Below are 27,374 nucleotides of genomic sequence, written 5' to 3'. Positions count from 1 at the left end.
ATTTTAAAAAAAAAAAAAAAAACAGTGTGTAATGGTAGAAAGGTATGTGGAACAAAGACATCCATCTAGTGGACTCTAGGAAGCAGAGAAAGGCAGAAAGCACCTGTCCTGGCCGCCTTCCTCTTTCTTTTTCCATATGGATGTATTGCACCTGGAATCCAAGCCCACTGGACAGTGCTGGTCTGTGTGAGGGTTTCTACTGCTGTCATAAAACACCAGGACCAAAAGCAAGCTGTGGGAGGAAAGTTTATTTTACCGTATACTTTCAGATAACGATCCACACTGATGGAAGTCAGGGCAGTTCACACAGGGCCGAAATCTGTAGGATAGAACTGAAGCAGAAGCCATAGAGGAGTGCTGCTTGCTAGCTCGCTCATGCTCACTCAGTCCTCATTGCTTTCTCATACAACTCAGGACCATTGGTCCACAATTGACACAACCTACAGTGGGGTGGGTCCTCCTATGTAAATCATTAATCACAAAAATGTCCCACAGTCTTGCACATAGACCAATCTGGTGGGTGGGAGTGTTCTCTCAGTCAAGGCTATCTCTTCTCTCTCTCTCTCTCTCTCTCTCTCTCTCTCTCTCTCTCTCTCTCTCTCTCTCTCTCTCTCTCTTTCAAGACAGGGTTTCTCTGTATAGCCCTCGATGTCCTGGAATTCACTCTGTATACCAGGCTGGCCTCGAACTCAGAAATCTGCCTGTCTCTGCCTCCCAAGTGCTGGGATTAAAGGTGTGTGCCACCACCGCCCAGCTTAGGCTATCTCTTCTCAAATGACTCTAGCTTGTGTCAAGTTGACAAACAAACACCCTCACCAGGATGTGCCCTAGTTTAGGGCATTTCTCTCTACCCTTAGTTAACTGTCTCTTGAAAAGCCCTCATAGACACACCTAAAAATATACTTGACCAATCAGTAAGGTCTTTGTGATGGCTCATACTGATTATCAATTGACAGAATCGAGAATCACCTAGGAGCAGGTTTGCTGGATACACCTGTTGTTAGCCTCTGAGCATCCCTGGTGGGGACTGATTAGGTAATTGAGATGGAAAGACCTGCCCACTGTAGGTGGTTCCATTCCATAGGCTAGCCTCTTCGAGTAAATAGAAAGAATAACCTGAGCATGAGAATTCATCTCCCTCTACTTCCTGGCAGTAGATGAACTGTGATCAGCTGCTTCAAGTTTCTAAGTTCCTGATGTCTCCACCATGAAGGACTACACTCTAGAATTGTGAGCCAAAATAAATGCTTCCTTCATCAAGTTTGCTCTTATTAGGGTATGTTTTAAATATTTATTGCATTTGTTTAGTGGAGGGCAGGGGATATATGTGCCATGGCCTTCATGTGAAGTTCAGAGGACAACTTGTTCTGTTCTCTCTTCTACCATGTAGGTCCTGGGAATTGGACTCAGGACACCAGACTTAAGCAAGTACCATTCCCCAATAAACCATCATGTTGGCCCCATCAAGGTATTTTATCACAGCAAGGAGACAAGGAACTAATATAACAGAGCATTTCTCCTTAGTCAAATTCATCATCAAGGTTTGGCATCAACATTCTGACAATATTGAGGGATCCAAAGGATACATAGTTAAATTAGCCACCTTTCTCTTCACTGTGACCAAAACCCTCATGGGACTCACTTACAGGAGAACAGGTTCATTTTCAGTTACAGTTTCCAAGGGTTCATGTAGTTGTTTCCCTCCTATACTTGGGTAAAATATAACAATGGTGGTAAGGATCCATGGCAGAGACTATTCACTTTACAGTAGACAAGAAGAATCAATAAAAGATAGCATGGAGGCCAGAACAAGACAGCCCAAGGAAACCCTATGCCAAGGGACCAGTTTCCTCTAGCGAGGTCTCACCTCCTGAAGTTTGCAGAACCTCACAAGCTAGGACCACCAGCTAGGTCAGTCTTCCAATTATTTCATTATCTCCCCCCAGATTCTCTTTGAGGGAAGAATATACTTCACATGTGACCGCTGGTAGTAAGAGTAAATGCCCTGCCTTGTAGGTTACACGGTGAATAACCAAGTCATACCTGGCAAGCTTGGCCTGGAATGGAATTCCTAACATAAAGGCCAGAAGAAAGACACTGAGAGAATGAAGAAGTGACATGGGTATAAAGCTCTCAAGCTGGTACTTCTAACTCCAGTTAGGAAACCTTGATAGCAAAGGAAGCTATTTCCTGTGTCAGGATCCTGGAATTTGTTTAACTATTGTAATTATAAGATAATTAGTCATTATCTTACTTTAAGAGCCTCCAGGGAAACAGAGCCCATAGCTTTTCTAATTGAAAAAAAAAAAGAATGTATTACTTTTGTTGGTTTATGTGTATGTACACATGTGCATGTGCGTATGTGAGGGACACACTTGTGGGGTTTTCATGGCGAGCGCCTTTACCTGCTGATCCATCTTGCTGGCCTCCACAACTTCTCTAAATAACCTACTTCAGTATTTAGTAACAGCCGCCGAGTAAGTCCACAGATTTCATCTGAATCATTTGTGCCCTAGCTTAAGACCAGCCATCTAAAGCTGAGCTCAGATTTTACTAATATCTATATTGGTTGTGAACCACATTTCAGCCAGAAATCTAGACAAATATGCTATCTTTTAATACGAGTGTATAAACATAGCTCTCAGTGATCAGCAGCAACCAGTTACTGTGCTGACAAGAGTGGCATCATGAATGCAGGTAGAAACAAACGAGCAGTGTTTACTTAACGGATGCAGCCCAAGTTCATTTTAGACAATTGTTGGACAAGGCCTTGTGTGACCTGAATCAGAAATGAGCAGTATTTTACAAGCCAGAAAAATGAAAGAAACTGTCATGGAGGCTGTTTTGCATAGAAGGTTCTGCCTCTTGAGCCGGCTGTACTCTGGAGGTTTGATTACAGGAGTCATTGACTCTTTCTCTTTAGAACGTTTTGCTTTCCCCTCTCGCCCTCTTCGAAGTCACGGCAACTGTGTGTGTAGGGTTAATCAGAGAAGAGACGCCAAATCCTCTTAAGCCAGTGCTGGGAGTTGGGGTACAGGGGTGGGGGTGGGGCAGGCAACCTCCCCCTTCATCTTCTGCATTAGATGAGTATGGCATCTATTCCTGATTGTCAAAGGGACGACATCTGGAATGAACTACAATCCAGAAATGGAGGGTACACCTGTGATCCAGATCTTAAAGCTGGAAGACACAGGCTTCTGACTCAGATATTGACAAGCCTCAATTAAATGCCTTTTTTTTTTTTTAAGTGTTGCCTTGGTCATGGTGTCCTTTCCCAGCAATAGAGCAGTAACCAAGTCAGACCGCCTGTCACACACTCGGCTCAAACTCAGGTCCTCATGCTTTCAAACCAAGCACTTTGCTGACAGCCACCTCCCCAGCCCATGATGAAGGTCCCTTCACTTCCTCTTTTCCTCTGGAACTCCCCCTCGTCTCCTTTCTTCACTGTGCTCTCTCCCTGTCTTCCATCTCAGTTCAGTCTTTACACACAGGCGGCTTTCCCTTCCTTAGCGTCAGTTAGGGCTGGCTCCTCTGCAAAGGGGACCTCTCAAGGCAACTGGGGCTGCACTGCAGTCAGAAGTATCCAGGAAAAGGCGGCCACATCCCATGGAGGTGCCTCATCCACCATAGGCAGGAGCTCTTTTGCACATAAAACCACACTGTGACTTACAACTTACTTATCAATGGTAACTTATTGTTCATAGATCAATCTTTCTCAATCGTCAAGTCTCCAGCCACCACCGCTTTCCTCTCAACTCTGTAAGAACCACACTTTTTGTTTCTACATGTGTTAGTCAGCTCATCATTCATGTAACAATGTAACAGGATGCCTTAAAGTGCGATGCTCTATTTGAAAAGAGAAAGATGTATCCTCCTGCTCCATTGAGGGATGTAGCTTAGAATGTGCAAGGGTCTGGGTTTAGGACTCAGTGTAGCAAGAAACAAAGCAAAATTTAAAAAAAAAAAAATGAAAGAAAGAAAAAAATTAATTGGTTAATTAAAGTAAAAGAAGGGATTTGGGCTTGAGGATTTGGAAGGTTCGGTCCATGTCATCCGGGCTGCTGTTTGGGGCTGGCAGCAAGGCATACATCACAGTAGAGGCACAAAGCAAAAGCACCTACTCCCCTCATGGCTCCAGGGAGCAAGGGGAGGAAGAAGAGGGTTAAGGTTCCTAATGTTCCTAATAACCACAGCCTTATATTACCAAAGACTCATAAGCAGGCCTCAGCTTTGAAAAGTTCCACTACCTCCTCAATGCTGTAGGCTGTGGTCCAAGACTGTATTCTGTGGACTTGTATGGGATACGCATGTAAACCACAATATTGTATATTAGTAAGATCATGTGACACTTAACTCTCTATGTCTGGCTTACTTCATTGAATAACATCACCTATAGCTCCATCCTATAGCTCCATCCGCATGATGCAAATGAAGGGGAGTGGGGTATAGGGGAGGATCTGTGTACGGGATTACCAGGAAGAAATGGGGGGCAGATACTGGGATGTGAAGTGAATAAATAATTTTTAAAAAAAAGTTGAGGAGAAACAAATGGTTTAAGATAAAATTAAAATTTTTAATAAATATTTTATTTTCAATTAAAAAATAAAAAAATTCAGACTGGAGACTTTCCTTGGCAGTGATTGTCATGTCTCCACCTGTCCAGATTCCAAGTTAAGACGCCTGCTGCTTGCAATGACCCATCCCAGTGCTCACTGCTGCCCTGTATTTGCCAACCACATTTTCTCTTGGAAGCTGTCCCCTGAGCCTGTTTTCCACCAGGCCCCCCGGGCTGCCTAGCCCACTGTAGTTATCTGGGTTATATCTGGCCAGATCCCAGGACATGTCAACAACTGAAGGATCAACACTTCAGAAGACAGAGCATCTTATTAGAGTGAAATGTTAATTAGGATAGGAATTTGTGGAATGCAGCAGAGAGCAGAGATGCCATGTTTGCACAGTGGGGAATGTGTAAGCATTATATTAAGGAATTACTCTGGGAGCAAAATATAGAATTAGATCCTTCAATCTGAAGATAAAACAATAGCTGCTGGTTTTACAATGCCTAGAAGATTTACGGCTTCTTTTTGTTGTTGTTTTTGAATTTTAACTGTGATAAGATACACATAGCATAGAATTTAACATCCTAACCATTTTTAAGTACATGGTTCAGTTGCATTTAATGCCATCACATCACTGGGAACCACCAACAATCTTTAGAACTATTTTCATCTTGTACAAATGAAACGCAAAACCTAATGAATTATTAGCTTGGCTCCTTCTCTTCCTTCATTCCCTGGTACCCATTATCCTAGTTTCTATCAGTATAGATAGGACTGTTTCATGTGAGTACACTAATACACTACTGTCTTTTTGCAACCGCTTTATGTCATTTAAATTCTTGTCTTTAAGGTTTATCCAGGTTGCAGTAAACCCTTACATTTTGAGTATATATAACATTCCATCCAGTCCAAACCACAGTTTCTGTATCTGTTCCTCAGCCAACACTCAGGTGGCCTCTTAGATATAGTGATACAAACTAATGAGCTGATACAAATCCAGGTACCATGGCTATTCTTGGTGGTCATCTTGACTATATCTGGAATTAATCACAACCCAAACATGGGGCATACCTGTGAGAGATTGTTTTCTCTTAATTTGAAGTAGGAAGTTCTACTTCTAATGTGGATACTCGAGGTGGGAAGACGTGCCGTTAGTCTGGACCACACCTTCTACTGACAGCCTATATAAAGACCCAGAAGAAGGAATTCATTGCTCTTTATCTGCTTGCTTTCACTTCACTGGCCAGTGCATCCCTTTACGGGCATTGCAGCCTACTTCTTTGGGATTCTTTCTTATACTGAAGACCAGCTAAGACATCCAGCCTTGTGGACTGAACCACTACTGGATTCTCAGACCTTCCGTTCAGAGGTAGCCATTGTTGAATTAGCCTGTAAATTATTCTAATAAATCACCTTTCTATAGAGAGAGAGGTTCATTCTACAAGTTCTGTTATTCTAGAAAGCCCCGGCTAATACAACAGGTGAACAAATATCTGTTTAATGGTTTTGCTTTCTTTTGGGCTTATACTCAGACGTGCTATTAACGGCCCATTTGATTTTTTTAAAAATTTTTTGAGAAAACCTCATACTAATTTTCAGAGCAATGGCAACATTTTGCATTTCTACCAATGGCATACATGAGAACTTGTCAACCACTTTCCACATGAAATATCATTCAACTTCACCCATTCCATATCTTTGACTCTCCATAGACACTAATTTGTGACCAGGTGTTTGTAACAACAAATTCTCCATCCATAGAATAGTGAGAGCCTTGCCAACAGGTAGTAGGTGTGAGGGCAGCTTTTTTTTTTTATATTAGTAGAAGCATTGAGCTTATTTTGATAATGTTTTCGTTTGCATGCAGAAGACCAAACATGGGGCCTCCTGCATACTAAGCCGTCAGTCTAGCTACCTAGCCAGTTCTGAACACATTACTTACATGAAAATAGTTACAACTTCTTTTGTTATCTTGTCTTCCTTCAGAATTCCAGAAAACTTGTGTCCAGGTGTGATGATGACATATTTCATTAGGATACAAAAAAATCAAGTAAGATTTTTAAAGATGATTTAGAATACGAAAGTCTTTAGAAATGTGAGAGAAAAGGTAATTTTTCACAATTATTATAATTAAAATTATTCTGTTGGTAATGTACTTTGGACAGTAAAGATAGATTATTAAAAAAAATACTGAAACATGTAGTTCAGTGATACAGCTCTTGCCCGAGATTCATGAGTTCCTTAGGTTTGAACCCTACTACCCAGTACTTTAAAAAGGGGATGAAATGTATCTGACTTATTTGGACATCCTACATGATCTATAAGAATACTAGAAACATGAAGTCTTGATTAGACATGCTAAGATTTTTTGAAAGAGCCACTTTGGTTTTAGTATTCTTGATTGCAAAAATAAATAAATCCTAGAGGCATGGTGCATGTGTGACCCCAGAACTCTAGAAGCATAGCAAAATAGAGGGATTGCCGTAAGTTCAAATCCAGCCTGGCTAGCCACAGTAAGACTCCATATCAAAAGAAAAAAAAAAAACCTAGACATGAATATAAACAAGAAAAGTTATGATTTCTAAGTTCATAAAAGGTCCATTTTTGTCATAAATTGTCTGTATTCCAAGAAGTCTTCCAGATAGAACTGGTATGTAGGGCTGGGGAGGATGGACTTGTGGCTCTAAAGCTCTTGCTACAGAAGCAAGAAATATGACTCTGGTTTGTATATGACCCTGAGTTTGGATGCTAGGAACACACAATAAAAAAGCAGATGCAGAAATGCAGGTGTGAGGCTGGAGAGATGGCTCAGCGGGTAAGAGCACTGACTGCTCTTCGAGAGGTCCTGAGTTCAAATCCCAGCAACCACATGGTGGCTCACAACCATCTGTAATGTGATTGGATGCCCTCTTCTGGTGTGTCTGAAGACAGCTACAGTGTACTTACATAGAATAAATAAATAAATAATTCAAAAAATGGAGGTGTCTGTGATCCCCTACAGGAAAATAGGAGGTAGAGAGAGGGAGACTCAAATAACTCATGGGCCCGCTAGTCTGGTCCATGCAGCCTTGAAAGAGATCGACCCTGTCTCAAATCAAGAAGGCAACACCTGAGGCTCCCCTGTGTCCACAAGTGTACTATGGCACACACTCTCTCACACACACAAAGAAATCTGTGTGTAAATATTTCCAAAATGCTAGTTGAAGGGAGTCAAGCATAGCAAACATGGTTCTGGCGGGCCTCGTGCCGCTCCTCCATTCCCTCTGCCTTGCTAGAAAACAAACAAACAAAAAAAAATTACTGTATTACATTCCACACCAAAGTCTCTTCGCTCATTTGGCCACTTCCTCCTCTTGAGACTGACTCCCACAGTCCAGCTATCAAAGTATTGAAGTTCAGTAATCAAAAGTCCCCTCTGGATTATCTAATTAACATGCCCAATTAAAATTAAATTTGTCATCCTAATGCGGGTTTTCCCCGTTTACCTTTATAAAGCGGAATTTTCCTATACACCATGTCTGTCTCCTCTCTATCCAGAGGCAGTCCTTTGTCCCCACCAGGACAAATACTCCTTCGTCCTCTCCCTTGTTCCCAGCCCCTTCTCCCTCCTCTATCTCCTGTCTTTTCTCTCATTCCTCGCCCTCTTTCCCTCGGGGGTAAATGAATCTCCTCTGTGCTGAGAACTTGTTCTTGAAGTCTTGATGTTTTGAGGGTCGGGAACTGATACCGATCTCTTACACTGGTTGTCATAGCATTCATGTTGAATGTGATCTTAAAATGCAGTCGTCAATGACTCTCAAGAATGCAGTGCTTGATTAAACATGCCTTGACCTGTTGCTCACCCGATTCGAAACACATTTCTTCTCTGCCCTTTTTAACCCTATCTAGTGTAGCATTACCTCACTTTTGCAGTCTCGGGGTGGCTTCAAAACCATCCCTGCTCTAATTTCAATCATTCCGATCTACAAAGCAGTCCTTGAGCAAACAAAACCCCCCCAGACAGCCCTGAAGATTTGTCTTTGGGTGGCCCTAGATGGCTTCAGACAGTCGCGGTGATTGTTTCCCATGCAAGCCATTGGTACGAACCTGAGCAGGGACTGTACTGACATCCACGTGCTTTCTGTGCTGGGGAGATCCTGTCGACTGACACAAGCTAGAATCATTTGAGAAGAAGGAACCTCAACTGAGAAAATGCCTTTGTAAGACTGGCCTGTAGGCACGTCTGGGGAGAATTTTCTTGATTAATGATTGACGTGAGAAAGCCCAGCCCATTGTGGGTCTTAATCAGCCCTCCACAAGTGGTTCTGGTTGTATAAGAAAGTAGGCTGAGCACACCATAGTTTATCAAGCCAGCAAGCAGCGGTCCTCCATGGCCTCTGCCCCAGCTCCTACTTGCAGGTTCCTCCTTGAAGCTTCTGCTGTAGCTTCCCTTAATGATACATTGTGGCACAGGAATGTAAGCCAAACAAACCCTTTCCTTCCAGATTATGTTTGGTCATGTTCTGTATCGCAGCAATGGAACACCAACTAAGGACACTTCGGTATAAGAACAACTGGATAATAACAACAAATCTAATTTATAACCGTGTCTTTAAAGAGCTGACAGATCTGTTGATAATGCCCCCTGAGGTCTATTTCGCCCTGGCAAGTCAAAGAACACAAAATGAACGTACTGTGTAAGGATAAAGGACACACAAGGTCAATCTTTCCGCTTGCCCTTGCTCAGCACATAAGGTTAGTCTTTCTGCTCCATCTCGCTCAGCATGCAGCCGCATTGCGATGCCTTCTTTCCACGGCTTCTCGCAGCTCTGCTTTCGCTCTTGAGGTCAGGCCTAGGTATCCAATTTTTCCTCCTGCCATTCCTTCTCCAATTACAACTCAGGTCTCCAACATCGATTCCATGTCCCTCTTCTCATTCTCTTTCCCTGAGTGCTTTTAAGAGATCATTGAAACCCATCACTGGGAGATCATTATCGACAGTTGCCAATGAGTATGGCCCCAGATGACCAATGGGCAAAGTGACGGTCAAAATAAAGACAGGAGAATTTAATTTTGGGTCAAATGCAGAAGACTGAGGGCTGAATTCATTCTGCAATTTGATTAATGACCAGCTGAGATAAAATTAAGTATCCTCATACAAAGCGGGAGACACATGCAGCTTAGGACAAATAAAAATATATAAGACCTTCTTTATATACCCAGTCTTCAAAAGTCCCACATATAATTCTAGTTATCATGGCAATCTCTTTTCGTTTTGTACTCTTAACTGATATTTCTTATCAGGCCAGCTGAGCATTTCTGCTTTAAAAAGATACTTTGGAAAACTACTCTAGTATCCCTCCCACCTTTGTCAAAATAGCCAGAATATCTTGCCTGGATTACTTTGCCAGGTTCCAAACAATTCACTTTGCTCCACCATTTCTGTCTCTTTGTTCGGTTTCCATCCCAGCAGCCTTTTCTTTTGGCCAGAGAAATCATATAACCACTCCTTTGCTCAAATGGATGGATGGTTCATTCACACGTTATGGGAATAAAGTCCCAAGCTTAAAAGAGATTCCAAGGTCTCCTTGCTCTTCCTCATTCTACCTCGTTCTACCTCATTCTACCTCTGCCTCTAGCATGTTCTACCCATGTGCTGCTCCACCACAACCACTCTGAACTCCATGCTATTCTTTGAATTTCCTGAGTGAATTTCCTGAGTGAATTTCCTGCATGAAACCAGGCAGTGGTGGCGCATGCCTTTAATCCCAGCACTTAGTAGGCAGAGACAGGCAGATTTCTGAGTCTGAGGCCAGCCTGGTCTACAGAGTGAATTCCAGGACAGTCAGGGTTACACAGAGAAACCCTGTCTCAAAAAAAACAGAAAGCAAAAAACAAACAAACAAACAAAAGAAATGTTTAAATAAAAAAAATTTCCATTGAGCAGTAGATGCACATGCCTTTAATCCCAGCACTTGGGAGGCAGAGGCAGGCGGATTTCTGAGTTCCAGGCTAGCCTGGTCCAGGACAGCCAGGGCTACACAGAGAAACCCTGTCTCAAAAAAAAAAAAAAAAAAATCCTTCATGAAGCCTTTACAGTCACTGTTCCCCCTGCTTATCTAGATGTCAACCAGCTTATTCAGAAAATTATATCAGTTATCATAACAAAATGCAGTCGCTTAATTTAAGAATGGAGCCTTGGGGCTGGAGAGATGGCTCAGTGGGTAAGAGCACTGACTGCTCTTCCAAAGGTCCTGAGTTCAAATCCCAGCAACCACATGGTGGCTCACATCCATCCATAATAAGATCTGACACCCTCTTCTGGTGTGTCTGAAGACAGCTACAGTGGACTTATTTACAATAATAAATAAATCTTTGGGCTGGAGAGAGCAGGGACAGAGAGAGCGGGTTGACCAGAGGGAGCAGGGTTGACTGAAGAGAGCAGAGGTCCTAAATTCAGTTACCAGCAACCACATGAAGGCTCACAACTATCTGTACAGCTACAGTGTACTCATATACACAAAATAAATAAATACATTTTTAAAAAATGGAGCCTCATTTCTCTTGAGAAAATGTATATTGATGGTAAATCAGCCCTGCCAGGCTCTATAGATGGTACCCAGAGTCACTGGGAAGGTGACCATTTCCAAGTTCAAAGGAAAAGGTTTCTGTCTCTATGGAAATGACCTGGAAGCTGTACCCGATGCCTCCACTCACATCCCAACTGGCTCAGACTTCATGTGTAGCACATGGAACTTCCTAGAGGCTGGGGAAGATAAACAGGAGCTGTCTGTGGTAAGCTGGGAAGGCTCCATCTACAAATGCAGTAAAAAAAATCACAGGTACTAAAGATCACAGGTACCGAAGGCAAGTTAGCAGTCTCTGACAGAATCCTTCCTTGGATTAGGATTTGCTTGTGTACATTCTTTTTGAGAAATTCTTGCTTTCCAGCTTTCTGAAACTCTCTCCTCTCTTTATCCTCTTCCTTTCTTTCCAAATCACTCTTAGCAAATCTTACCAGCTGGCATGGTGCTGGTTGCCCATGTATGGCTTCTCTTCAGAATACAGACAGCAAAGACAAAAGATTTGCAGCTCACAAGAGAAAGTAGTTCTTACTTAGCCCACTGTCTCATCTTCAGTACCTAGAATTGTCCTTGGCACACAGTAGGCATTGAAAGATATTTCTTGAATGGCTGCGTACAATGACATCTGCACTAATCCTTATACCCAGGAGGTTAGGGCAGGAGAACCATACATTTAAGAGCAACCTGGGATACATAGAGACAGCATCAGAAAAGCCTGGGAACACAGCTCAGTGAGAAAGTATTTACTTGACATATGCCAGGCTCAATCCACCCCTTTCCAGCAAAAGACAACCTGTTGAATGAGTAAATAAAAATACATGCGTAAGTGAGCCAACCACATTTTCTGTATCCTTTCCTGCAGGAGGACCAGCAGTGTCAATTAATCTGTACCCCTGAGATCTCTCAAACACTACTAGACCACCAAACAGACAGCATACAACAGCTGATAGGAGGCTCCCAACACACATACAGTAGAGGATTTCTGGGTCTGTGTTCATTCAGAGATGATGCACCTAACCCTCTAGAGACTGGAGGCCCCAGGGAGTTTAGAAGTCAGGTGGGGTTGGGGGCAGGGACATCCACATGAAAACGTGGGGGGAGGGATGGGGAGAAGGTGTGGGATGTGGAGCAGTCAAGGGGTCGATGGGAGGCAGGGAATGGAATATGAAGTGTAAAAAATAAATTAATTTTAAAAAATTAAATAAACAAAATTAAATGAACAAATAAAAAAATACATGTGAAATTTTATTTGGGATGTAGCAAATACACAGTGGTATGTGGCAGGAATGGAACTTTAGTCTGTCCTGGAGCTGGAAGAAGCTAATGGAAACTTTCTACAACACATTTCCTTTCTTTGGAAACAATTGTTAGAACAACTATTTGCTGCGAATATAAAAAGGAAATGAGTATGTTGTTTTGGAAAAAAAACATAAAATAGTAATTGAACCGATGACTTATTTGGAACTGCTCAGTGTTCTGCATTCCAATAAAAGCTAACTAACTGAACATTCCATGAGTGTGGTCCCACCAAGCTAAACAAGGGCATTAGGAAACCTGGGGATCGGATCATGTGGGACAGTGATGAAGATTCCTGTTATCTTTCAAAGTTATCCGTGTGTCTTGATTTCAAATGTGGGGTGTGGGAGGGAGAGGCGGTAACCCTGTTCCTCTGTGTGGGAATCTCCCTCTAATGGCCCCTGTTCTGACATGTGATATGGCATGAATCTATATGGCACATGAATCTAAGATATCCCCTTTTAGCTACAGTCTCTGTTATTGTCCTCTCTGGGAGTGCGGGGTCAGTATATCCCCTCCACACCCTGCTCTCATGGTGCCAGAGGCTCGTTGGACTGAAGGCTTCCGAGAACTCCAACATTCTGGGTCTCCACAGATACCTCCCTTCCTTTGGGACAATCAGAATCCAACTAGGAAAAGGGTTGGTGAGTACTGGAGGAAGGATGCTCTTGTTTGTAAGTCACAAGCTGCCGAGATCTGGGGATCTTTCAGCCGTATCCAACTATTGGAACTATTGAAAGACGCACATCTTCCTGCCATTTCTCTGGTTACTCTAGCAGCTGGCCCAGCCATGGCTCAGAGAAGAATTCATACTCCGCAATATCTGTTAGAAGAAATCAGACCAGTAAGCAAGCCAGAGGTCACTTGTCCCCTCTAACTAGAGCAGCTTCCAAGGATGAGGAAAGCACCATTTCCCTCCTTGGGGCTGGTGCTTCCTCCGTTCTTGAACAAAGAGCTTATATCTCATGGCTTCACTTTCCTTAGCAAAGTGGCGTCTTAACTATGGAGCCTGCCATGCCACGAAGGGTTTCCAGACTTTCTGCCCCTGCCCTCCTCCTTTATCCTGGCCTTGCATTTGCTCTGTGGGTCACATCACCCAGAATCATGCTGAGCGATGCCCCACAATTTAGTCTTTGTCTTCAGTTGTGTACCAGATACTTGGCATCTGTTTGTTTCAGTTCCTCCACCGGATGATAGGTCCTTGCAGAGGTGAAGTGAGGTTTTTTACTCCTTTCACCCGTCTTTCTGTACCTGCCAGCATTCCAGGCATTTGACTGGTGCTCCAAAAGATGCTTGTGTTAAGTGTGTGGAGAAAAAGCAAGGGATACACCCAACTGTCCTCGATCCCATGAAAACTTTCCTAATGTTACTATAACAAATGGCTACAAGCTGCACAGCTTAAAACAACAGAAATGTTGTTACATTCATTCTCTTACAATGGTAAAATTTCAAGACGTCTTCTTTGTTGGACCATGAAAAGCAGTCTATGTTTTGGTTGAGTGAGGTTTACTTCCTGCAACCCAGTAGAGACAGTACAGTAAAGCCATGTTTCTCAGACATAGATGGCTGACTCCATGAGTCCTCCAACTCCATTATCCTGTGCTATCTATCACATAGACAATGCCCCAAGTTCTCAGTATTCTGGCTGGGCTTCACCCCCAGTCAACTGACCACAGCCAGGTATGCCCCACCCCACAGTTACCTGAGAACAGATAGGTAGCCCAGCCCACCATATAAAGAGCTATTTGCCCTTCCCTCTCTTCCCCTCTCTCTCTTCTCTCTCAGCCTCTTAGCTTCTGGTCTTTACTTTCCCTTCGCCCTCTCTCCATGTGGCCATGGCCACGCTCTATTTTACTACCTTTTTTCTCTTATCTCTTCGTGTTGGCCCAGGGTTAGCAGCCTCAAGACCCGACCGGCGGCTTTCGCCCCCCACCCCAAGCCCAAACCACTGGGCGGCCACTCTTCCTCCCCGCCCCCTTTCTCCCTTTGGGCCCAGGGCTGACTGAGCTGCTCTGGGACCCCCAATTCGTTCTCAGCTCTTCCACGGTATCCAGTGTTTGCTGCAATGCTCAGGAGCTAGAACCTGCCATCCTGAGGCCCAGGGACCCCCGGGGTTGCCCCCTTTTCACTACCCCGTGGACTGGGAGATGACTCATGACAGCCAGACACCCACGTTTATGGTGTGGAAAGCACAGGCAGCTTCCCACCAGAGTACCGGAGCTCTGACAGGACGTGGGTTTTCCTTCCCACCCCGTGATTTCCCCCACTGCCTGGTGAGCGCTCGGCCCAACACTCCTTGGACTAAATAAAGATGTGCAGGGCCACATTCCTTCTGAAGGTTCTGGTTGAGAATCATTTCTTCCTTCTTTGAACTGGTGGTCATCGGCATTAGCAAGGGACCGTGTTATCTCCTGTCTTTGTGTTAGGTCTACCACTACCAATCTTCTATAAGGATGACCATGGTTGAATTTAGAAACTTCCTGCATACTCTAGGAGTTATTTTGGGGTTGGTTCGGTGCTGCTATGTATTCAAATGCTAAATACTGTATCCCAAGACCTGGTTGCCCCAAGAAGAGTGAATCTCACTTACACCAGCTTTTGATGTCCAAACTTTGCCCCCCAAGTTATTCCTGATTGGTTACTAAAGATGCCTACAGCCTGAGCTGGACACAAGGGAGGGGCAGAGCAAACGTTCCCAGGCTTGTGGTCTGGGGAGGGAACATGAAGGGAGATGAAGAGAAGGAGGAAAAAAAGGAAGAAGTCCTCATGGGGTATTGTGGCTCATGACTAGGTGCCATGAGGGCTGGCCTAATAGAGTAGGAGCAGCCCAGGCAGAAAATTGCAAGGGATATTTCCAGGATCCCACAAGGAAGTAGACAAAATAGCATAGAGGGTTGATATCTGCCCAGCTCTAGTGCTTTTAAGCTTATAAATCTAAAAGTTTCCGTGTCTTTTATTTGGGACCTAAATGATGTAAAGTGGGTTAGAAACTCCTAATCGATATTTAAAGAGAACAAGGAAGTGTAACAACAACACCAAAAATAATTATTGCCACAACAGAGTTCCCCATCTCAAAATTCATAACCATAGGCTGGAGAGAAGACGCAGTCAATAATGTGCCTATGTGGCACAGGTATTCTGAATAACACGGGGCAATCAAAGAAAGAGGGTCACTCTGGAATATAATCAAGTTCTCTGGCATAAGGGAAGTCCAGCCTGGATGAACTGAACTTCAAACAGCTGTGCAAAAGTGTATTTATTGATTGTTATATACACAATTATTTTTTGATAAGACAAGGTCCTCATGCCAAAGACCTTAATCTAATCTATATGCTTCGTGACTGAATTCCTGCAATTTAGTCCTTATTATGCACTGTTCAGTATCAATGCAAGACATTCCAGGAGTGGCAGGACATTTTGAGACCAAAGTCATGAAAACTCTGTAAAGCCCCTTCAGAAAAACAACTCTTGAGATAACAGAAAACAACCACTGTGTTTCTATAATGATTTCTTCAAGATCAAAGTACTTCTAGAAAGCTGTTCGTTCTGGTGTTTACCCTAGATGCAGCAAAAACAATTATTGCATTCTAATGTTTGCCCTAGATACAATAATTCTACTAGAATTCCACCTACACCTGCTGTCTTAGTCAGGGTTTCTTCTATTGCTGCAAGAAAACACCATAACCAAAAAGCAAGTTGGAGAGGAATGGGCTCACACTTCTAGATTATAGTTCATCATTGGAGGAAGTCAGGATACCACTTACATAGGGCTGGAATCTGCAGGCAGGAGCTGATGCAGAGGCCATGTGCTGCTTACTGGATCCCTTCCCATGGCTTGCTCAGCCTGCTTTCTTATAGAACCCAGGATCACTAGTCCCAAGACGGCCCCACCTACAATGGGCTGGGTCCTCCCCTACTGACTACTAATTGAGAAAATGCCCTACAGCTGGATCTCTTGGAGGCATTTTTTTTTTTTTCTCAGCTGAGGCTCCTTCCTCTCTGATGACTCTAAGATGCATCAAGTTGACAACACAAAACCAGCCAGTATACCTGGAAAGAAGGAGGGCATGGGTTTAGATCCCAGGACCTATGTAAACAGCCATGCATGCCGGTTCAAATATATAACCCTAGCACTCAAGAGTTTGCTGATCAGCTAGTCTAGCTAATCAATCTAGCTCCAAACTCAAGTCTTAAAAATTAAGGTGGCAAGGAATAGAGGAAGACACCCAAATGTTGATCTCTGGCCTCCAGACGTACACACACTATGCAGACATACTCATATGCTATACACAAATCTTCAATCATATCTGCAAAGAGTCTTTTTTCGATGGAAGGCCTCAGTTAAAAGTCCAAGAAGTAGGTCTTAATATATTTTGGTGCCATTATTCATTCTACCTGTGATGGTTTAAATAGGAATGGCCCCTGTGGCCTCATATGTTGACTGCTTGGCCCATAGGTAGTGACACTCCTAAGAGGTATGGCCTTGCTGGAGAAAGTCTACCCCTTTGGGGGAGGGCTTTAAGGATTACTACGCTCAAGCTATGCACAGTGTGGTATTCAGTTGCCTTTTACCGCCTGTGGATCAAGATGTAGAACTCTCAGCTCTTCTAGCACCATGTCTGCCTGGAATCTGCCATGCTTTCCGCCATGATGATAATGGACCCAAACCTCTGGAAATGTAAGCCAGACCTAATTAAATGTTTTCCTCTATAATAGTTGCCTTGGTTGTGGTGTCTCTTCACAGCAATGAAACTCTAAGACAATACTACAAGGTATAATCCAGAAATAAATACAACAGGCATGAGAGAAGACAGCATTCAGTTGGAAATGCAGAAATGCAGCTCCCAGCGAGGTGGTGATCAGTTCACGACATATACACACACGGATAGGTATATGCCCAAGTACACACTAGACTGTAACAGGAGAAGGATTTCCTATCACAGGCCTGGGGAGATGGTGAACTGAGTAAAATACCTGCTCTGCAAGCAGGACCTGAGTTTAGATCTCTAACACCCATGTAAAACTCCAGGCACAACAGTATACTGCTATAGCTCTGGCACTGAGGTGATGGGAGAGGAAAAAGAATGCCTGGAGCTCACTGGCCACCCAGCCTAGATGACCATCCTCAAAAATAAAGTGTGTGTTGGGGGAGGGAGTAGTTAAAGAAGATCCTGAACAGTGGTCTCTATTCTCTGTATGTATCAACTTTTCTACAGGCCAATGTTTTATTCATAAAGAAACACAGCAAACTGGGCATGGTAGCACATGCCTGAAATCTCTGCACTCCAGAAGGTGAAGGGGAGCCAGCCTCCCAGGAGGGATAGGTTTGAGGTCAGTTCGACTGGCTACACAGTGAGATCCTGTCCAAAGGGGGGAAAAAAATTAACAACAAAGGATTACAGGAATATTCGAGGCATCTGGTTGAGGCTATCAAAATTACAAAAGAAATACTTGAACTTGCATGGAGGGAAAGGTTGTTTTGTTCTCAAGTGTTTTGAAGCTTCCCCGGATAGAGATAGAGTTTTTGAGGTGGATACAGGCTAACAATTCTGGGAACAAGTACCCAGAAAGACAAAACATAATTGATTTTGCCGACATTTCTGTCCAATTACATAATCTATTCCACAGATTCCTTGTAAATCACAGGAGACACTAAGAGGCAGTGTGAATTATAATTATAATACCTGGATTTTTACAATGGCTTACAAAGCTCAGGACATACTTCATTTGGTTCTCATCATTATCCAGTATAGTAGGCAGAGGTTTCAGATGAATAAATATTTTCAGAGAATTTTATCACTTTGTGAAAACAAATAGCCCCTCCCCTCCCACAAAAAAAAAAATGTTAGATTGAACATCGATAGGGAATCCCTCCTTCCCAGAGCATTGTGCTTTAGGTACACCAATAGTAAATGCAAGCTAGTGATAATGGATTTAGTTTTAATTAACAAATGTTCCGTTGACATCTGTGAGGAAGAGACTCTTAGCTGATAGGATGTTTGTCCTGCTAGAACCCTGGCAGTTGGTCCTGTTCCCAATGTGGCTTATTTGTCTGGGTCTACCTCTAAGCTGGACCCAGATTTAATTCAAATATGGGAGTGTTTACAACATAAAAATTCTGGCAGCAAGTTCAACAATCTGGTTCTTATTTTGGTTCTGTAGCTTAGTCTAATGAGCATATCTTGGAACCTAACTTTGGTTTAATCAAACAATAGAATTGATCCTAAAATATATTTAAGGTATTGTATTAGGACTATAGGGAATCCTAGAAAGGCATTCATTATCCACTCACCCTCTCATATATCTAGGCTCTAGAGTCATGGGTGTTGCAAACATGGGTTGCTGCTATGAAGTTGCTCATAAACCCCTGAGGGATGGGGACACAGGTAGACATTAGTCAAGATAACTTTAACATGGGTGCTCTGTGCAAAGCAGTCCTAGTTTCAGGAACAAACTCTGAGAAGAGCTCCTGAAAGGCAACTTCTAAGAATCAATAAAGTTAGAGGATGGGGAGATAAGAGAGGCAATGGAGGACTCACTTTAAAAAAAAAAGAAAAAAGAAAAAGAAAGACAGAGCCAAGATACCAAGTTATGTATCAAGCACGCACCTTGTCATCAGAATTGTTGGACCTTGAAAGGTAGTCTGGGTTCTTGGTTGAGAGAAGCTTACTCAGGAGACCCAGTAGAGAATTCTACAAGGGATGGAACAGTAAAGCTACGCCCCCCACAGACATAGACGCTAACACACCACAAGCCCTCACTCCATTATCCTGTGGCTAAACAATGCCCCAAGCTCCCAGTATTTTGGCTAGACTCCACACCCAGTCAACTGACCACAGCTAGGTATGCCCGGCCCCTGGGAACAGAAAGGTAGCACGTTCCATTATAAAAGGAGCTGTTTGCCCCCTCCTCTCTCTCAACCTCTTAGCTTCTTGTCTTCACTCTCACCTCTTGCTCCCTCTCTCCCCGTCCCTTCCCCTTCTCTCCACGTGGCCCATGGCCATGGTTGGTCTCTACTTTTCTATTCTCTCTCCCTCTCCCTCCCTCTCCCTCCCTCTCCCTCCCTCTCCCTCCCTCTCTCTCCTTCTCCCCCTACCTCTCTCCTACAATAAAACGCCTTAAGACCATGGACTGCCTCCTTTCATCTAGACTCACTGTGCTGGGGCAATGGATTGGGACTTCCCCTAAAGAGCCGGTTCTAATCTCCTGCAGGAAAGTCTTCCAGCTCCAGTCACGAGACCGGATCAAGAACTCTCGCCCTATGCTCATGTGGAAACCACCAGGCCCTCCTTCCCCTCCAGCCCTGGGGGCTGACTGAGCTGCCCCTGGGGCCCCCAGTTCGTTCTCAGCTCTTCTGTGATATCTAGCAGCATCTGGGATGTCCGAGACTGAGAGCCCATGGGGATGTCCCCTTTCCACTCCCTGCGGACTGAGATAGTGGCTCCCCATAGCCAGATGTTCACCTGGGCGGTGTGGAGAGCACTGGCAGCCTCCAGCATCTGCCTGGCCAGAGTGCCGGCGCTCTGGCAGGGCCCTGGTTACCCTGCCCTGCTTTATTATTTCCCAGGCACCCTTGTGAGGCGCCTGACCAAGAACCAAGAAAGATACCTCAAACCCTGAAATCACTTCTGTCATCTTTCACACCATCCACTACAAACTCTCAAGTGGGCACTGTGGTGACTGGACAGGCTGACAAGGCTGTTGGACCAGCAGCAGAAGCCACTGTAGTGTTTTCCGCTGACAATCTGTAGGCCATGTACTTGAATGTGAAGACCCTTTAAGAGGAAAGAAAGAAAGTGTATGTCTGGTTTCTACGACCTCCCCAAAGGGAAGAGCTGATTCGACAGTACTGACAATCAAAGAGACAATCCCAATCAAAGGGAATACTCAGAAAAATCCCTTAGATGGGGAGCAAGCGTTATACTGAGGTCCAGCATGTCTACCCTCTAACCCTGCGCCTGGCAGGGATTAGGATGTCCTGGACTTTTCTCTGTATTCTTTTCTACTTCCTGTTGGGAAAGAGCCTGACTCCTAGTGGTTGGGGTGTGGTATTTACAGATGTTTGGAATCAGCTTCAGGGAACAGAACCACTGTGTGTGTGTGTGTGTGTGTGTGTGTGTGTGTGTGTGTGTGTATGTGTGTATGTATGTGTGAGTGTGTGTGTGTGTATGTGTGTATGTGTGTATGTATGTGTGTGAGTGTGTGTGTGTATGTGTGTATGTGTGTGTGTGTATGTATGTGTGTGAGTGTGTGTGTGTGTGTGTGTGTTTGTGTGTGTGCTTGATTGCACTTAAAGCACCCAAAATGAAACACAGAGTCTGGTAGGTGTAACCACAGAATACCCTAGGGCAGGGTTTTTCAACCTTCCTAATGCTACAACTCTTTAATACAGTTCCTCCCGTTGTAGTAACCCCTAACCATAAATTATTGCACTGTTACTTCATAACTGCTTTTTTGCTACAGTTATGAATCATCATACAAATATCTGCTATGCAGAATATCTAATATGGGACCCACAAGGGGGTGGTGACCCACAGGTTGAGAACTGCTGTGTTAGGGCATTTCCTCTATGCCATGAAAGTGGTACAGAACAGTGCTGCCCTAGAGAGACAGTGAGCCACCTACATCTTTCAAATTTTTCATCAGCCACACTTCTCAAGAGCAAGAAAAAACAAAACAAAACAAAACACTAAACTAACCAACCAAACAAAACAAGCAAAAAGAAACAGAAAAAAAAATTAATTTTCTGAGGATGTTTTATTAAACACCAGAAATCTAAATACTTTTCCTTTCAATATCTAATTTGCATTTAAGAGAATTCTATTTTTTGTCGTCGTTGTTGTTGTTTTGTTTTCCGAGACAGGGTTTCTCTGTGTAGCCCTGGCTGTCCTGGAACTCACTCTGTAGACCAGGCTGGCCTCGAACTCAGAAATCCGCCTGCCTCTACCTCCCAAGTGCTGGGATTAAAGGCATGTGCCACCACCACCCGGTGCATTTAAGAGAATTATATGATCTGTTCAAAACCCCACTGAGCATTTTACCATCGGTTGGGACTGGCACATCAAAAATCTCCAGTAACTATGTGACTAAGAGCTACCTCCAGAGGTCCGCCCTTTCCTCTTCAGGAAACTGTGGAAGGGCAGTGGCAAGGTAAGATTTGTATTCAAAAGATAAGCTTTTCTTTACTTTTAAGCTTAATTTTATCATTTATTTGGGGGGCGGGGGCTGGTACTGCATGCCATAGGATGGGAGGTCTAAGGACGAGGACTGGCAGGAGTCAGCTCTCTATTATTATCTGGTTCCCAGGGATCCAACTCAGGTCACCAGTCTTTGTGGCAAGTGATAAAAGTACTCTGGCCTACTGAGAATTCTCACAGACCCTGGATGCCTGCTCTTCTTTGAGGGAGGAGACAAAATTGCAGGCTGGACAATGAAGCCAGGAGCAATGGTAAGAGAATGAGTGCAGGGGAGTCCTGGCTTAGAAAAAGGAGCTGCAGGGCTAGCGAGATAGCTCAGTGGGTAAGAGCACTGACTGCCCTTCCGAAGGTCCTGAGTTCGGATCCCAGCAACCACATGGTGGCTCACAAACACCCATAATGGGAACACCCGTAATGAGATCTGACGCCCTCTTTTGGTGCTGTCTGAAGACAGCTACAGTGAATTATGTAAGAGCCAGCGGGGCTGGAGCAAGTGGGCCAGCAGAGGTCCTGAGTTCAATTCCCAGCAGCCACACACATGATGGCTCACGGCCGTCTGTACAGCTACAGTGTACTCATACACATAAAAGAAATAAAATAAGTCTTTTAAAAGAAAGAAAGAAAGAAAGAAAGAAAGAAAGAAAGAAAGAAAGAAAGAAAGAAAGAAATGAGAAAGGAACTGCAAAACTGACTGTGTGGATAGAAAGGAGACATGAGAATCAAGTCAAAAAAGACAGGCACCTCCTTTCATGCAATAAGACAGCCTGAAAGCCAAGTCCCCTGCTCAGGACTGGACCTGTTGGTGAGTCTTGGGAAGAACCCACCCTACCTATGGAGCGTCTGTCCCATGCCAGGCTTTGTTCCAGAGGCTGTGGAAACGGCAATGAACAAAAGAAACAGGAATGCCTGCCGTGATATGATTGACCTTCTGGTGCTACTAGGCAAAGAGGTCCAGAGAGATAAAGAAATATTAGGAGGCACTGAAATGCAAACGGCTTTGGTGAAACAGGAGAGCAATTCCAGCATCAAAAACCTCAGGGAAGAGAGATCACAAAAGCTGAGCAAATGTGACGTAAGGGAAGTAGGTGGAGTGGGCACAAACTACCCGTGAGAAGCTGCCTTCCAAAGGGGCTCTTATGCACTGAAGAAACATGGCACAGACTCGGATCCACGCTTGCTGCTCTCTGTCTGAGAGCCAGCCTCACGTGCATTCTTGCCTGTACGGATATGCTTACCTTTAGACGAATACTGTGGAACCAGGTTCTGAGGCATAAAAAACAGAGCAAAAGCCTTGGGGCCAAAACTGAAGAACAGCTTCCCGCTATTCAAAAGCAACCTTTTAAAAATAAGTATTTTCTAATGATAGTTACTACAAAAATAGCATCTGAGGTTAAAATAAGCCCGAGGGTGGTCATATATCTCCCTCAGGGTATTCTGTAAGGGAATGGGAAAAGCCTTTTTTTTTCCCCTTCCTCCTTCAACTCCTTTGCCCTTTCCACCTGCTCTTTCTTCCATCATATCCTAGTAACTAATACAGGACCCACAGCGGCCTCTCCAGCTTTAGACGGCCGCTTACATAACTCCTCACCCCTACCTTCACTCCACACTCCCGGATTCGACTTTATTCAGGAGACTTGGTGTACAAAAGTTCCCAGGCAGAAGACATGTCTGAGATTTTGGGAGTAGCTACTCTTGGGATGCCTAATGAGCAGTTGGGGATGCAGAGACCAGACAGCATCCTGTGAGCACTGATGGGCAGACGTGTTCGCGCAGGTTTCCTCGCTTGGACTCCCCCTAGACAGACACAGGACAGTCCCTAGCCTCGAGAACAATGAGAGCTACGTAAAGAACGCTGCGGCCTGCCGCGCCCTCTCCAGCTCCTCCGTTCATTCCTCTCCATTTGTTTCACCAATCCTTTCATAAAGATGGAACTAGCTTTAAAGAATTTATTGGAAGCATTATCACCAACAGCCAGGCACACACACACACACACACACACACACACACACACACACACACACACACACACGAGGTATTTGGGTGGTTGGTTCAGTCCCCAAGCCTTCTTTGTACACGCTCCTCTCAGCTCACCACTTTGAGGGCAGGGAACTTGGGGAGGGTACTTTCCACCTGGGCTTCTGTAAGACCGACGCCCTGGTTTGTGCTCCATTCAAGTTCAAAGACACACGCTCATCAAGTTTTCCAGGACACATTTACACAACTGTTTCCTTCCTGATTGTCCTCAAAACAAACCCCAGCTTCCCATGACGTCAGCCTCTTCCCACACATCAATTGTTACAGTCCAAGCTCTAAAACCAGGATAGCATAAAAGAACGTCTGGGCTGGACGTGATGGCACAAGCCTGCGATCTCAACACTCACGAAGCAAAAGCAGGCAGATCTCTGAGTTTGAGGCCAGCCTGGTCCAGACAGAGTTTCACGACAGCCAGAGTTACACACTGAAACCCTGTCTCAAAAAAAAACAAACAAACAGAGAAGTAGGGAGATAACCACAGGTCTCAGAAGAGCCAAGCAAGGAGAAAAGCTAGAGATGCATGCACGTTACATGCAGACAGACCCGTGACGTACTGACATATCCCCAGACGTGCAGATATAGTTGAAGGTACTACGGAAGATACTGCAGCAGGAAATGCACGTCAACGACAATCTCATTCAGAAATTGTCTCAAAGTAATTTCATTCAAAGGCTCACCTACATAAAATAGAACAGCAAATGAGAGTTGTTGTTTTTTTTTTTTTTAAATTGTGATGCAGCTTGTTTGTGATTATACATCAACCAGATGGAAAGCAATCTGGAAAGAAATCTGTTTCATCCCTGGAGAGAACAAACATATGTAGGGGGAAAAATGGAGTCTCACTCAGGAAGCTGACCAGAAGCAGGACAACTGTCCTTCAGCAATCGGATGTGGCAGCCTCTTGACCTAACATCAGCTGCAGGCAGACAGAAGCAGAGCTGGCTAACTTCAAGTCAAGACATAAACATGTATTTGTATTTCCAGTCCAGGTAGGGTGTACCAACTCTAGCTTGTCATCTTGCTTTCTGGATGGGGTTGCTTTTGTCTCTTCCCTCCCTTCTCCCTTCCTCCCTTTCTTTGTCTTCCTTTTGAAGAAAGCAAGATTGGTAAGCTTCCTTCTCTCCTTCCTTCCTTCATCTTTCTCTTCAAAGAAAAAAAACTCCATAGAGTTCACTTCAAGTGACTTTTGAATGATCTGAGCTAGCATGATTAGGAGTCCATTTATTATGAATTTATGCTTTTTAAAATTAGGAATGTAAGCCTTTTAAGTGAAAGGACACTTTTTACTGATTGTGTGGTGAACACGAAGTATGTGGGAAGGAAAACATAGAATAGTTTGTGTGATCAGTTTCCATGAAAGGGAAACATACCTTTGATCCATTGGAAAAATACTGAACAAAAATGTGGTCAAATGCTTTGAAAGACCGGAAAGTGGATGTAAAAAGCACGTCTCTGTGCTCCTGCTGTCTATGCCCCCAACTGTGGTCAACTACACAGCCGTGTTTCTGCCTGAGAACAGAGAGACAGCACTCAGAAGAGAGGCATTCAGAGTTCTGTAAGAGAACGGATCACAAGTCCATGAAGAACAAGTGTGTGCTTAGCATATGAAGTCTGTCAGCACTGGGGGAAGACACTTTTAAGAAAAGAAGAGGGTTGTACTGGGTTACCCTGCTTTTTTTTTTTTTTCCTTCTCCAGCTAAGATTTATAAACACTTTTCTCTTTTAACTAAATCATAATTGTGTTATCAAATTCAACTTTATTATTTAAAAGTGGGAAACATCCATTATCTTGACAGGTTCATCCAATCCTATTGAGCATTTTGTTTTTGATTTTGTTTTTTTCACATTAGTTTTACATTTGCATAGGTTCCTATTAACAATAATATATATTGTTCTCCTTTTTATATTCTGTGAGTCTCTGACAGCTTTCTTATGTAGCTGTATAGAATTCTTAGTAATCATTCTAAACAGCTGTACTCTGTGTTACTGACCTACATGTATTCATGAATGTACACATATAAATCATTTCCTTAACCATAACCCTTTTGTTAAATACTTAAGCTATTTCCAGATATCTTTCTACTATAAACACTGCTGTGCCAAGCAAGCCCATCAGTGTACTTTTTCCACATTACAGGTTAATTTCTTTGTGTAGATTCCCAGAGTTAGAATCACAGAGCTATAATGAACACACTGTGATTGACACAGCACCGTGCTTCCACACAAGAAGGCTGTGCCGTGCCTTATGGTGAGAATATACGTGTAATGGATTCAATGTTAATGAATCTACAAAGATACCCTAGACAAGGTATCGTTGAGCAGAAACACGGGCGATGCATCAAGTCAGGGTCCGTGGAAACCGTGATCAGATGCAAATGGCAGCCTCGCACAACAGAAAGGATTCCGTATTTGCTGATTCAGAATCTCACAGAACCTTACTGCAAACTGCAAGAATCGGCTACCTCTGTAGATTTGGTCTGAGAGCTTTTAATTCTATTTAGTAAAGTTTAAGCTTGTGAGTTTGTCATTCAAAGCCCATACCTTTATGCCCTAAACTAATGTCTTGTCTTCAATCTTTCCTGTGACGTGTGGCTACAGAGGAAGAACCTCTGCTTTCACAACAGGCGTCTACAGCAAACCTAAGCAACTAGTGACCCCAGAGAAAGTTCTGAGCTGAAAGGCCCTTCTTTGTCAGGCGGGGTTGGGAGGGTCGGGGGTGGGAAACACATCTGCCCTTTAACTTTTCTTGGCAGTGAGCTCTCTGAGTCCATTGTTTCTAGAAAACTGTTTTGTGGTTACCACAGTAGTGACTTCATGCATCGACTCGCTGCCAAGTCAGGCTGTGTTTACTTCCATCCCTGCTCCTGGTTCAGAGGACGGGTTTGCAAACTGCCCTAACCTCAACTCTGACATTCTCCGCACAGCATGAGACTGTTTCTAAACGCAAAAATCACACAGGGACGCATCAGACCATGCATGGGTGAGAGGGTTCAAAGCTCTGAACGGGTGTGCAGATATTGGAGAAGGGCACTAAGAACTGCAGATCGGCCAGGCATATGGTACGGTCCTGTAAACCCAGCCCTCCAGAGAGAGACTGATGCAGGAGGATTGCTATGAGTTCTAGGCCAGCATTGGCAGCATGGTCAGTACCAAGGCAGACAGGGATCTATATAATAAGAGCTTTTCTCAAAAAAAAATCCAGAAAGGAAGGGTAAAGAAAACAAAAGCACTGTAGACATGGGGATTTGAACCCCTATTTAAATCTAGGTAGATCTCATCCTATAGCTTGAGCCTTTTCCATCATCTCAAGTCATCCACAGTTGGACTTGGCTTTATGACCTATGTAACAGTACACTGGGGAAATAGCATGTGGGTAGCCACTCACTCACCACTCTGTTGATTTTGATGCATAGATGCCAGTGTCATGTTGAGCAGCTCAATGGTCCAGAGGTGCTAGGCAGTGACAAATGGCAGTCCAGCAGGCGGCCCTTTGAGGAATGTGAGTGCCATGAAAAGCAGCTGTCTCGTAGACAGGCTCAAAAAGCAAATGTTTTCCAAATAGCCTTCCGAGGGAGGCGAAGATCTGGGTCACACTACACGTGGAGCATGTAGCCCCAATAGAGTCCCTGTAACCCATGTGATTGATTGCAAATCCATGGGTGCCTGACTCATCAACTACTGTAGATCCCCTTACTGTATCATCTACCCACTGTCATGTGACTCTG

General features: G+C 43.9%; 1 protein-coding gene across 1 annotated transcript in view; it reads right to left on the bottom strand.

The window, feature by feature from the left end:
- Cep85l (centrosomal protein 85 like) overlaps positions 1 to 27,122 on the bottom strand; it is a 189,933-nt gene extending 162,811 nt beyond the window's left edge. The window contains exon 1 of the mRNA XM_031348111.1: positions 27,039 to 27,122. The gene's annotated coding sequence lies outside the window, so the exon portion shown is untranslated. The remainder of the gene's footprint in view (positions 1 to 27,038) is intronic.
- Between the last annotated feature and the right edge of the window lie 252 nt (positions 27,123 to 27,374).

Source organism: Mastomys coucha, unplaced genomic scaffold, assembly GCF_008632895.1.
Source record: "Mastomys coucha isolate ucsf_1 unplaced genomic scaffold, UCSF_Mcou_1 pScaffold3, whole genome shotgun sequence".
In the NCBI taxonomy this organism is placed as follows: Eukaryota; Metazoa; Chordata; class Mammalia; order Rodentia; family Muridae; genus Mastomys; species Mastomys coucha.
This window is presented reverse-complemented; position numbering and strand designations above follow the sequence as displayed.